Genomic DNA, 11860 nt, shown 5'->3' on the forward strand with positions numbered 1-11860 from the left:
CAGACTCATTATGCAGAGCCATGCCCAAAAACGCCCATCCAAACTTGGCATTAATCCGGATCCCGGTCCATTTCGCCCCGGGCTTTAAGAACTTCGTTAATGGCTGTATGCTGCTCGTTCCTGTTCCCAGAGTTTCACCTTAAACTCAGGTGTTGCTGCTCTAGCCTTGCTAGACTGTCTTAACAGAAAGACAGTTCGGTCCTGGGTACTCCATTGCTGTCGAATAGTTCTAGTGGGCATACTTGGCATTCCAGACATTCATTCCCTGCTGAGTGGAGCTACGTACAATCCTGAGTAAAGTAAGCAGAGCGTTTAGGGAGCAGAGAGTATAGCAGTAAAGCTATCGCTTTAGGGAGCTTTCAGTAATTACAGGGGGGTGGGCCGGGGGAATTTCGCGAACACCTGTACCGTAAAATGTGACCCTCCCCTCTATCCTCCTGTCTAAAATGTGACCCTCCCCTTGTCCGACATTCTAAAACTTGACCCTCCCCCAAAAAAACCACTGCGGTATTCTCCCCAGGAATAACTGAAACAGTATCAGCTAATTTACATAACAATTGGTTCAATTGTTATGTTAGGGACAAATTACAGAGGGGAGGGCTGGTGTTTTTGGAGGGACAGTCACAATTTATCACGCAAGAATTTTTGAAGAGATATGGTATTTCATACAGTTTAGGGAGGGTCACCATATTTTTTGCATCTATAAGAAGGCAAGATGTAGCTGATTTAGTGCTTCATCTAAAAACATCAAATCATAATACATGGAGTCTATCAGGCAAATTATTGACAATTCACCCCCACAAAACATGCTGTATCTGTATTTTATATATGTTTGATAATGTATTTAAATGTACTTTGCTTGAATAGGGAAGTAAAATGAACATTTGTGTGAAAGAAATTGATTTCTGAATTTCATCAAAAAAGTTGGTTCACTATCCATGGTGTTTATGATGAAATTATGAATAGTTTTTTCCAATACAAAAATAGGTAAATCTGTGCATTTATGCATGCTTGATTATTTAGATTATTGTTCTTGATTAGACTACAGTGGTTACAAGTCTATGGTTGTGCAAGAAATATGATTTTGGAATTCACCAAAATGTTCCATAAACTATGCATTAGGGTCTATGATGAAACTATGAATAATTTCTTTCACTACAAAATTAGATAAATCTGTGCATTTATGTATGCTTGATTATTCACATTATTGTTCTTGATAAGACTAGAGTGGTTACAAGTCCATGGTTGTGCAAGAAATTTGATTTTGGAATTTCACCAAAATGTCGATTCACTATGCATTGGGGTCTATGATGAAACTATGAATAATTTTTTTTCAGTACAAAATTAGATAAATCTGTGCATTTATGTATGCTTGATTATTAAGATTATTGTTCTTGATTAGACTAGAGTGGTTACAAGTCTATGGTTATGTAAGAAATTTGATTTTGGAATCTCACCAAATGTCAATCACTATTCATTACGGTCTATAAGTGTGTGCGTATTTTGTTGGTGATTTCCTGTTCAGGAAATATCACATGGACAATTAAAGTTTTGGCCATAAAATCAGCTTCTGTCAAAAGTGACCCTCCCCCAAGATAGGTTTATAAAAAGTGGACCCTCCCCCTTGAACTGTTTTTTAAAAAGACCCTCCCCCCAATTCCCCCGGCCCGGCCCCTTGTAATAACTGAAGGCTACCTTAGTTCCAGTAAGCTGTTGCTGCATGCTGTAGTTCCTGTTGAATGCTGTATGTAACCATTAAAGAATATAAGCCGAATGGCAGAGAGCTGTAATACACGCGACTTCCAGTGTTTTATTGGCCTGGTTGGGCCGTTAACCCCAGCAGAACTTCGCCAGCAGGTACCATTAAGTCAGAAAACCCTTACTGGGCCTCTATTAGCCTAGAATCCCATTCCATCCGCTTGCCTCCGTACCTCCGACCCACTCCGGAGGTACGGAGGCAAGCGGACGGAATAGGATTCTAGGCTAGGCCTTTATATTAAGCAGTGTAGTATTACTCACGCGGCTACCACTTTCCTGTTAAGATATACTCACTGTGTAAAGCCCTGTACGAACCCGACTCACGACACAAAGGCCAGGAAGAGAAAAAGTATCGCAGACTGTTCCAGAACAAATATGACGTGGACATTTTGTTGCATTTGAGCAACGATACTAACTACTTATTTTCATGCGATAATTTCTAAGTATTTCTTTCTGTGATTCATTTGAAAGAAATTCTGTTTTTGTGTCTCTAGGTTAGCTGAGCAATATATTAATGTGATTGAGGGTGGGAGAAAGTTTTACTGGCGAGGTCGATTTACAGCTGTACAACTATGTTGTGTGAAGGGCGCCCTCAAGATATCAATCCCATTTTGTAATGGAAAGTTGCACTTGTTGGTGTACAAGTCTAATTGGTACACGAAAGACTTAATTAAAAATATGACAAAGTATACAACTTCAGGAATAGGATCTTCATGGTGATTAAACAATGATAGTCAGCAGGTTTGCCTCTAACTCTACAAATAGAAATAAGTAGTTAAAGTCAAAGTTCTTTATTAAATGTTACAACAGATATATATATACATATACATACATATATATATATATATATATATTATATATATATATATATATATATATATATATATATATATATTGTGTGTGTGTGTGTGTGTGTGGGGGGGGGTATGTGTGTGTGTGTGTGTGTGTGTGTGTGGTGTGTGTGTGTGTGTGTGTGTGTGTGTGTGTGTGTGTGTGTGTGTGTTCAAACCAGTCCATCATGTCAATCGTTATTAACCTCCCAATTTGATTTTTCCTTTTTTAGGTTTTATTCAGTTGGTATCGTCCATCTTTGGATTAAAACTACCTAGGGCAATCGCTGAGGGCGCTTGACGTATGAAGTGTACGTGTTACCAGTTCAAAGTGAATGCTGAACATCTCTCCCAGCGAGTAGAGAACCTGTTTTCGAACATTTACTTTTGATGAGCTTGGATTCCTTTCGTGGAAAAAGGTATGGGAAACAATATTTTAAATCATGTTTGAATTGACCGATTCTCAGAAGAGTTTATAATGATGACCTCTACCAACTTGTCCTTACTTGAAATTTCATCACACACAGGAGACAATTTTACATACAATTCCTTCAATTTTTGCGAATCTGCTAATTACATGCACTTCCTTATTATGGCGATATCTATGTTTGGACTGTTTAACAATTTGTTCTTTGTCTTGGTGATCTTTAAATCCAGGGAAATGCGCACAAAAACAAATATTTTGTTGGTTAATTTAGCTGTCTCAGATATTCTTTATCACATCTCTAAAATAATATACCATATATCAATTCAGTTCCTCAGTACTTTCGAACACCTACCACAGTGCTCAAACAATGCCATTTGGATCATGTCCATTGAGTCAAATTTTACGATTCTATTGATCGCAATCGAACGATACATTGCAGTGTGCCATCCATTTAAAGCACATATATATTTGAAGACGCCCAAATTCGTTATCAGCATCTCCATAACATGGTTGCTGAGCGCACTTTCCATAATCGGATGGTACCATGGTTGCTTTCCATTTTTTGTATCTTCGTCGCTTTATTGGATTACAATATTTGCTATATCGATCACTCATCTTATTAATATTACTGTGGTGCCTGTATTGTACATCTTAATTGCAAAAGAAGTATTTGGAAGAAGCACGTCATCCACTCTGCCTAGGCCACTGCCACTTGTAAGGGATTCAATACGAGTATTCAGGACTGTTGTCGTTACGTCGGTTGTATATTTTATCTGTGTTTTTCCATTTACAATGGTTGTAATTGTCACGACAATAATATCCTTAGTCAGGAATGTCACTGCCACAATGTTAACGTTGACTACATGTAACATCTATAACGCACTTATTATCACCGCTTGCTTGGTAACATTGCAATGTTCCATCAACCCTTTCATCTATTTGCTGTGCAACTCAAAGTACAGAAATGCCGCCAAAAATGTTTGCTGGTCATGTGTCGCACATTTTACAAGACGACACGAAAATTCTCAATTGCGAGTTATAAGCGGTCCCGTTGCAACAACTTCTGTTTGAAAATTGTGCATTCGTATACAGAAATTACTGTGCTCTATGCTAAGCAGAGCGCTCTAAATAAACAGATTACTTCAAGTACAAGGTAATAAAATATGTTACTTAAGTTTCATTTGTTGCTGCAATCCTCATATAGTACTGAAAGGATGACTAGCTTGACACTCTTACATATATGATTGGGACGAAACATCTCCGGAGATCAGCGTTAGGATCAACCAGCTGATTGTAATTGACCCGGCATGCCCTTGAAGGGTAACTGTCAAGTCAAAGGCATGGTTTACAAGGCCAAAGTATCAACGGAGGACAACGCACAGAGGGTTATATCGGCTTCACTGATAAACCTTCAAGACGCGCTACACTAACCACATGCAATCGTTCCGCAACGGGAAATACAAATGCAATACCTAGTTGTCAAAGTTTGTATGGAATTTAAGAAGCAAGGACCAAGTCTTTGACATTTTGTGGTCAATCATTGACAAAGCATCGAGCTACTTTAACATGAGCCAACGATGTAATCTTTGTATATCAGAAAAGCTGCACATTATCAATGATGACAAATCTACACTGTTAGGGAGCCTTCAGTAATTACAGGGTGGGTGGGCCGGGGGAATTTCGCGCACACCTGTACCGTAAAATGTGACCCTCCCCCTATCCTTCTGTCTAAAATGTGACCCTCCCCCTTGTCCGACATTCTAAAACTTGACCCTCCCCCAACCACTGCGGTATTCTCCCCAGGAATAACTAAAACAGTATCAGCTAATTTACATAACAATTGGTTCAATTGTTATGTTAGGGACAAATTACAGAGGGGAGGGCTGGTGTTTTTGGAGGGACAGTCGCAATTTATCACGCAATAATTTTTGAAGAGGTATGGCAGAGTTCGCGTTTACGCAAAAATCGTGCGTATTTACGCATTGAAATTGACTCTCTACGCATTTTTTTCATTGTTATGCGTTTTCTTTACGCAAAGGATAACAGTAAAATGTTTCCGAAAGCACTCCCCACGACTGAGCTTAGGCGACAACCAGTATTTGTTGCAACACATTTCTGTCAATCACTCATTTTGTGTGGAAAGTTTCGGATTCTCTGGGCGTTGTCTGAAAAATCGGCATCGTAGTTCACAGGCACGTTATTATGTCAGCTGTGCCTATGAATTACGTTGCTAATTTTCAGGCGAGCGATAGTTTTTCTGAACTTATGACACAAAGTGAGTGATTGACAGAAATGTTGCGACAATTTATGTAAAAACCAACCCTGCACGATCATCGCGTCTTGCTGTTCCCAAATTTTGATCAAGCACACATGCAGCATGGCGTCGAAGCCGACAAGACAATCTGTTTTCTTTCAACTTTGCTCTACGAGTCCGTGAAAAAATGATTCATTGGTAGAGCTCGTCGGAATCCTGATAAATTTTGAACACTGCAGAAGTGTCTCGATAAGCTGCCATAACTCTAACTTTGGGTTGCCGATGTGTTTTGATGGTTGCATGTACAGTAATACCCTTCGCTGTTACGTTTCAACATTGTTCAAGTTGTTCATTAAACTGTTTTCATTAAAATAATGTTACATCGTACAATCCGAATATGTAGTGTAGGTTTATTCAACGGCACATTGTATTTTGCAGTCAGTTTTTTCATCAATCGAGTCCGGAAGTGAAATTACGCACTCAAATCCAGCCATTGCGCAATTTTAGCAGACTAATGCGTATGCCGTACGCGAGGAGAAAAAACTCACCGCGAACACTGTATGGTATTTCATACATTTGAGGGAGGGTCACCATATTTGTGCAACTATAAGAAGGCTAGATGTGGCTGATTTAGTGCTTCATCCAAACATATCAAATCATTATACATGGGAGTCTATCAGGCAAATTATTGACAATTTACCCCCGCAAAACATATGTTTGATAATGTATTAAATGTACTTTGCTTGAATAGGAAAGTAAAATGTGCATTTGTGTACAAGAAATGATTTCTGAATTTCATCCAAAAAGTTGTTCACTATCCATGGTGTCAATGATAAACTATGAATAATTTTTTTTTTCAGTACAAAATGTGATAAATCTGTGCATTTATGTATGCTTGATTATTCACATTATTGTCCCTGATTAGACTAGAGTGGTTATAAGTCCATGGTTGTGTAATAAATTATATTTTGGAATTTCACCGAAATGTCAATTCACTATGCATGGCGGTCTATAGTGTGTACATATTTTGTTGGTGATTTCTTATTCAGGAAATATCACACACACAATCAAAGTTTTGGCCTTAAAATCAGCTTCTGTCCAAAGTGACCCTCCCCCCAAGATAGGTTTATAAAAAGTGACCCTCCCCCTTGAACTGTTTTCTAAAAAGTGACCCTCCCCCCCATTCCCCCGGCCCACCCCCCCTGTAATTACTGAAGGCTCCCTTAAAACAAACGCTCTGGGTTGGTTTCAAAATGTCGCCACCAAAACAGATATTATTTAAAAAAATTTAATACTACCTACAAATAGAATGGTTTGTTCCAATCATATACGTAAGAGTGTCAAGTTATTATATATATATATATATATATATATATATATATATATATATATATATATATATATATATATATATATATATATATATATTAGGGAGTTTTGTAGATCATACGAGCAAATATATCCTGCAGAGCTCACGTTGAAGTTTGAGCATAATGAACAACATGCTACATTTCTCGAATTGGACATATCTATAGTATATGGAATATTCGTCTGTAAACTTTTGACAAGCGCGATGATTTCAAGTTTTCTATAGTGCGAATGACAGATTGCGAAAGTAACATCCCTTCATACATTTTTATGGCACTTTATTGTCAGAATATCTTCACATTGCTCGCGCAACACTTCTAATAGAAGATTTTCTTCCAAGAGTTGCCAGCCTGTACAACAGGATGTTGTCTCAAGGAGGACAACAACCTAAAATTATCAGACAGTTTCATAAAGCTATGTCAAGACATCCTCAACTTTTTGAAAAATTCAATGTAACACCGAAAGACATCATATATAACATCAGACTCAGAATAACTTAAGGTGTGGTGGTACCTGATCAGTACTGCTTGGGGAGCCAAGACAGTTGACTGTATTGTTTTCAAATCTCCGAAACAGTCGCCTTGGTAAATAACTGATGAACACCTAGGAGATTTTGATGATGTTATTTCTTTGCTGTATATTAATTGTTGTAAACTAATCCTGCTGATGTCATATCTTCATCATTCATATGACACAATCATAGAGAACCCATAATGATCTATTGCTTGCACTTTCATGACGTTACTTTACATCATTGCTGTATTTATTTCCATCCGAGTATATATATATATATATATATATATATATATATATATATATATATATATATATATATATATATATATATATATATATATATATATATATATATATATATATATATATGTATACATGCATACATACATACATACGTGGCCACTTTCTTGTGTTAGCTCTACAGGGAAAAAACGAAATTTTATGTTTTCAAAAAAAATAAGATGATAAAAATTTAATTTACTCCTAGAGCTTAAATATTGTGGAATTGGTAATATTTCATAACATCTTCCATTCGAATTTGTAATTTGTAGACTTTGAAGCAATGTTATATAAGGTTTCTTTTCTCCTCTACATTAATTGTACATCGATCATTCATCATTCTGGAATGTAGACAATCTGTAACGTTCTGTAGTCTTAACAAGTGATATTTTCCCGACAATTTGGGGTAATCTAGTAGATCGGAGTAAAATTTGTTAACACCAAACTTTTATTGTTAGTCGTTTTCCTCCATGGTGAATGTGGAGATGGATATATTATTACTGTTTATGTGACTGCTTTATGTGACGTCGTGTGTTTCACATATTATATTGAGTGGCATTGTGTCAAGATTAATAATGCCTTTTACAAGTTGTTAAAGACTATTGTATGCGGTCGAGTATTTTAAATTTGAACTTTAGACATTGATCAAAATAAAAAAAAACTTAACTTTACAGATATATAGAGAAAAATGTGTTTTTGTTAAGATTGATACAAGTTAGTATGCAGTTGTCAGTTTACTTCAAAGTCAATGCGAAGTTCTGAAATGATAGCACTTAATTTTTGCACAAGATATCAAAAGCGTATCTTCAAGGGATTTTCGACAAATTCAAAATCTCTAAATTATCCCGTTTACCCCGTTTTTCAAACCGAACACACTCACAGCATACGTGCATGGATAGTCATTTATTGCGAGGTCAGTATGTTATTATCCAAGTGATAACGTCCTACGCAAATAATGGGCTTTATTTCACCAATTAGCTAATAAATCATGGCTATGATACGGCTTTAGCTGTAGATAAAACTTACATCGAGTGACATTATTGTTGGGAAAATAATAATAAATTTCTGTGTTCCCTAAGCCAAAAGCACTTATCTTTTACGTTCATCGCAAGATGTCTTTTCATAATTTATGAACATCTGTGCAATTTCATAATTTTATATAATGTTATTCTGAAGTCAAGTTTCGGATGCCAGCTTTCAATGAGACTCTTCACTTTGCCATCCGAAATGAGTAACGTAAAATAATACTATCATTATTGAAGAACCATTCAGTGCTCACTATGTTATTTCATGCCATCATTACCATAAACAATGAGGTCATATAATAGCGTTGGCTTAGAAACCGCCACACATCAGCAGTAATGAAGTACCAACCAGAGGATTATCATCATCCATGACTCTTGCAATGTAGAGATCCCCATCCTATCTAATGTAGTTAGACATCAACTGTATACTCGCATTTTGCCATGCATCATTAATATTTCTACCGTCGTGAGTACGTTCCTTGGGTTGACGACAGTTCGTGATCCTATCCTTGCTATCATGTATTATTAATGTAATATATTCTTTTTTCAGGAATGAAGTTACTGCTCTCTTATTGGTGCTCACATTCTATCACGTACAGCCAATTTTAGAAATTTCTGTCACGATAACTACCTAACGTTCTACTTTGCAGTATTTTTGTGCCTATAATCCATCGGTTGGATTTGGCGTCCAACAACATAAAATAATATGAGTTGGCTTTGAGTTGTGAATACCTGCATTTCCCTCTACAGTTCCATCGCACTATTTGAGTTAAACTAGGGCAAAGTCGTCTGCTTTATTTCCCAGTACATTGTCATCGTTGGAAAATTGGTGTTATAAAACAACTGAAAAACACAGATCACTTTCACCCGTATGTAAAAATTTACTTTCTTCACTATTTGCAACAATGCGGTGACATCACATCGGAGGTGAACATTTTCATTTTATTAAATTGAGGTTAACATAACTGAAGACAGTGGCGTTGAGCAATAGCTTAGTGGCAACACCATTAGGTGTGACTCAACCATCAAAGATATGTTTGACATAAGATGAGCCAAACGTCATTTGTCACAACTTAAATCATACTGCGTTGCTGCGTCGATCCGCCTTTCCGTTCGTCCCTAGACAGATTTGGTACTTACGTACAATTGATAAAGATTTGCATATTTAATGAATTAAGGCACTGTTTTACTAGGTAAACAGCTCATTTAATACATAGTTAATGTAGAATGGGTTTCGAAAGTGAAAGACTTAATCTTTTGCTCAAACTTTCCTGAATGAAACTTTTAACCATTCTCTTATCAGATCAACAATAAAAATCGGGGGTCACCGTGCAAACTTTGGAACTAGCGAAACAAATTACCCAACATTTTTCGATATTTGAAATTCAAAATGGCCGTCATTCGTATGTTAACTCTATGGGGGGAAATTAAATTTAGGTTTTCGGACAACTAAGCAGGTGACCGTTTTTTCTTTATCCACCAAGAGCTTTAAAATTAGTGGTAAATGTGGTATATCAGAAAAGAATTGTCGAAGTTTGACAGTTCGACAAGCTGTCGCCAAGGCGCGTTCTATCTCAAAAGTGACCCTAATGAATTTTAACGAACTAAAAGTTTTAGAGACAATTGTAATCTAAATATGCCCATATATGGTCAAAGGGGCGTTCCTTGTGTTCAAAATGCCCATTGAGGGCGTTGTTTTTAAAAAAGGCCACACGCTTAAATCTGTGATGAGTTAGACTTTCTCTTTCAATGGTAACTGTGGCAAAATTTGAACTGGTGACAGTATACGCATTATCCATACTTAGCTTGGAAGGCCAGTGGATGAAGCCTTTGATGTTTTTTCACACTGAATTTATTTTTGATATCAATGGCAAGTTTATTTCGTGATCTCCAAGGCATGTTGATTTAAAATTCAAACTATTTAGTTGGTGTGACTACGAAACTTAAGACGTAACTGTGTCACAATAAAAGCGTTCACAATTGATGCGAAATTGTTCTTGAGTGTCCCTGAAAGCAAGTCCGTTTTCACACTTTCATTTTCCTTCTCACTAAAATGTCAATTTTTGCAATGGTTCTCATCCTCACAACCACATTAGGTTCGACGTTACTAATAAATAAATGCATTTGGAAAAGTTGTTTAAAAAGACATTTCGCTTCAGTGAAAAACTGGCAGAACTATAAATATAAGCTCATTACCGTCATACCTCCAATACAAAATGAAATCTGACGTATTTATTTACCTTACCGGCTGATATACTCAAAGGGCGTGGAATTTTCTTTTCACCCTAGTATTGAATTGTTTACTGCTGAAATCGAGGGGTTCTACAAACTATTGTACCGCATTTGCACCGGTGATTTGATGATATAATGCGAGTGGAAAAAATAATTTTAGTTTATTATTAATAACAACGGATTAAAAGGGAAATCGGAGTCACGGCGGAAAATTCTCGAATCCATTAATTTTGAGACAGTGCAACCATCTGAATGAAGGAAAAGACGAGCACGTTGAACAAAAGACAAAATCAATATCGATTTAAATATTAACTCAACGTAGGAAAAGTTTCACCATTCTGTGTTGGCCGGGTTTCAGAACACATGCAATTTCTTGTTGATCAGTAAAACTTGCAAATATTTTATAACCTTCCAATTTTATTTGGATGTATCTTTTGCTTTCTTGATCTTATTCTGATTCACACATTCACAGCACAAATTTGTAGTCCGTGACACTTTTCTGTGTTTGTTGGTGTTTTGGTATCTCATGCGTTAAGAAAGTCCGAGATGTGTAAAAAACGTTACGATGGAAGTCGATACGAAAAACCTTAATTTTATAGAAAACTGACACTGATAGAATATTAAAGTATAAAGACTATTTTGTTTTGATTAATATTTAAAGTGGTATAGAACTTGTGAGTACATTTTGCAATAAAGGCAATGAAGCCAAATTCCGCACATAGTTCCTGTCTTTGTTGTTTGCGTTTTGTGTATGAGAGTGTATATATTGTACGTGTATTATATCATATATGGCTCAGCCCTTGGTGTTGCAAAAGAGCCATATAACATTAGGAATTTTATTTTCGCCTTCAAAGTCAATGCTTAAATGGTCAATAATAGTATTGATTTATGATAAATAACAAAAAAGAATAAAAAAAAACTTAAATGTTCCTTGTTATACACACAAGTAGGACACCTACACATTGCGTAAGCAATAAATACGAACAGCCAGCTTACTTTGTCACTCACTGATGCGCGCAGTTCACACAAGATTGGCAGACCATGATAATTATAGATTTTCTGTTTAATCTATCAAAAATTCGGAACGTAAATGACAATTTTGCACATAACATTTTGCATTTACCATAATAACAAGTACTTGTATTTGATAAGGGATGTATTATGCCGTCAT

The sequence above is a fragment of the Ptychodera flava genome (genome assembly GCF_041260155.1).
Source record: "Ptychodera flava strain L36383 chromosome 23 unlocalized genomic scaffold, AS_Pfla_20210202 Scaffold_23__1_contigs__length_28996876_pilon, whole genome shotgun sequence".
Lineage (NCBI taxonomy): Eukaryota > Metazoa > Hemichordata > Enteropneusta > Ptychoderidae > Ptychodera > Ptychodera flava.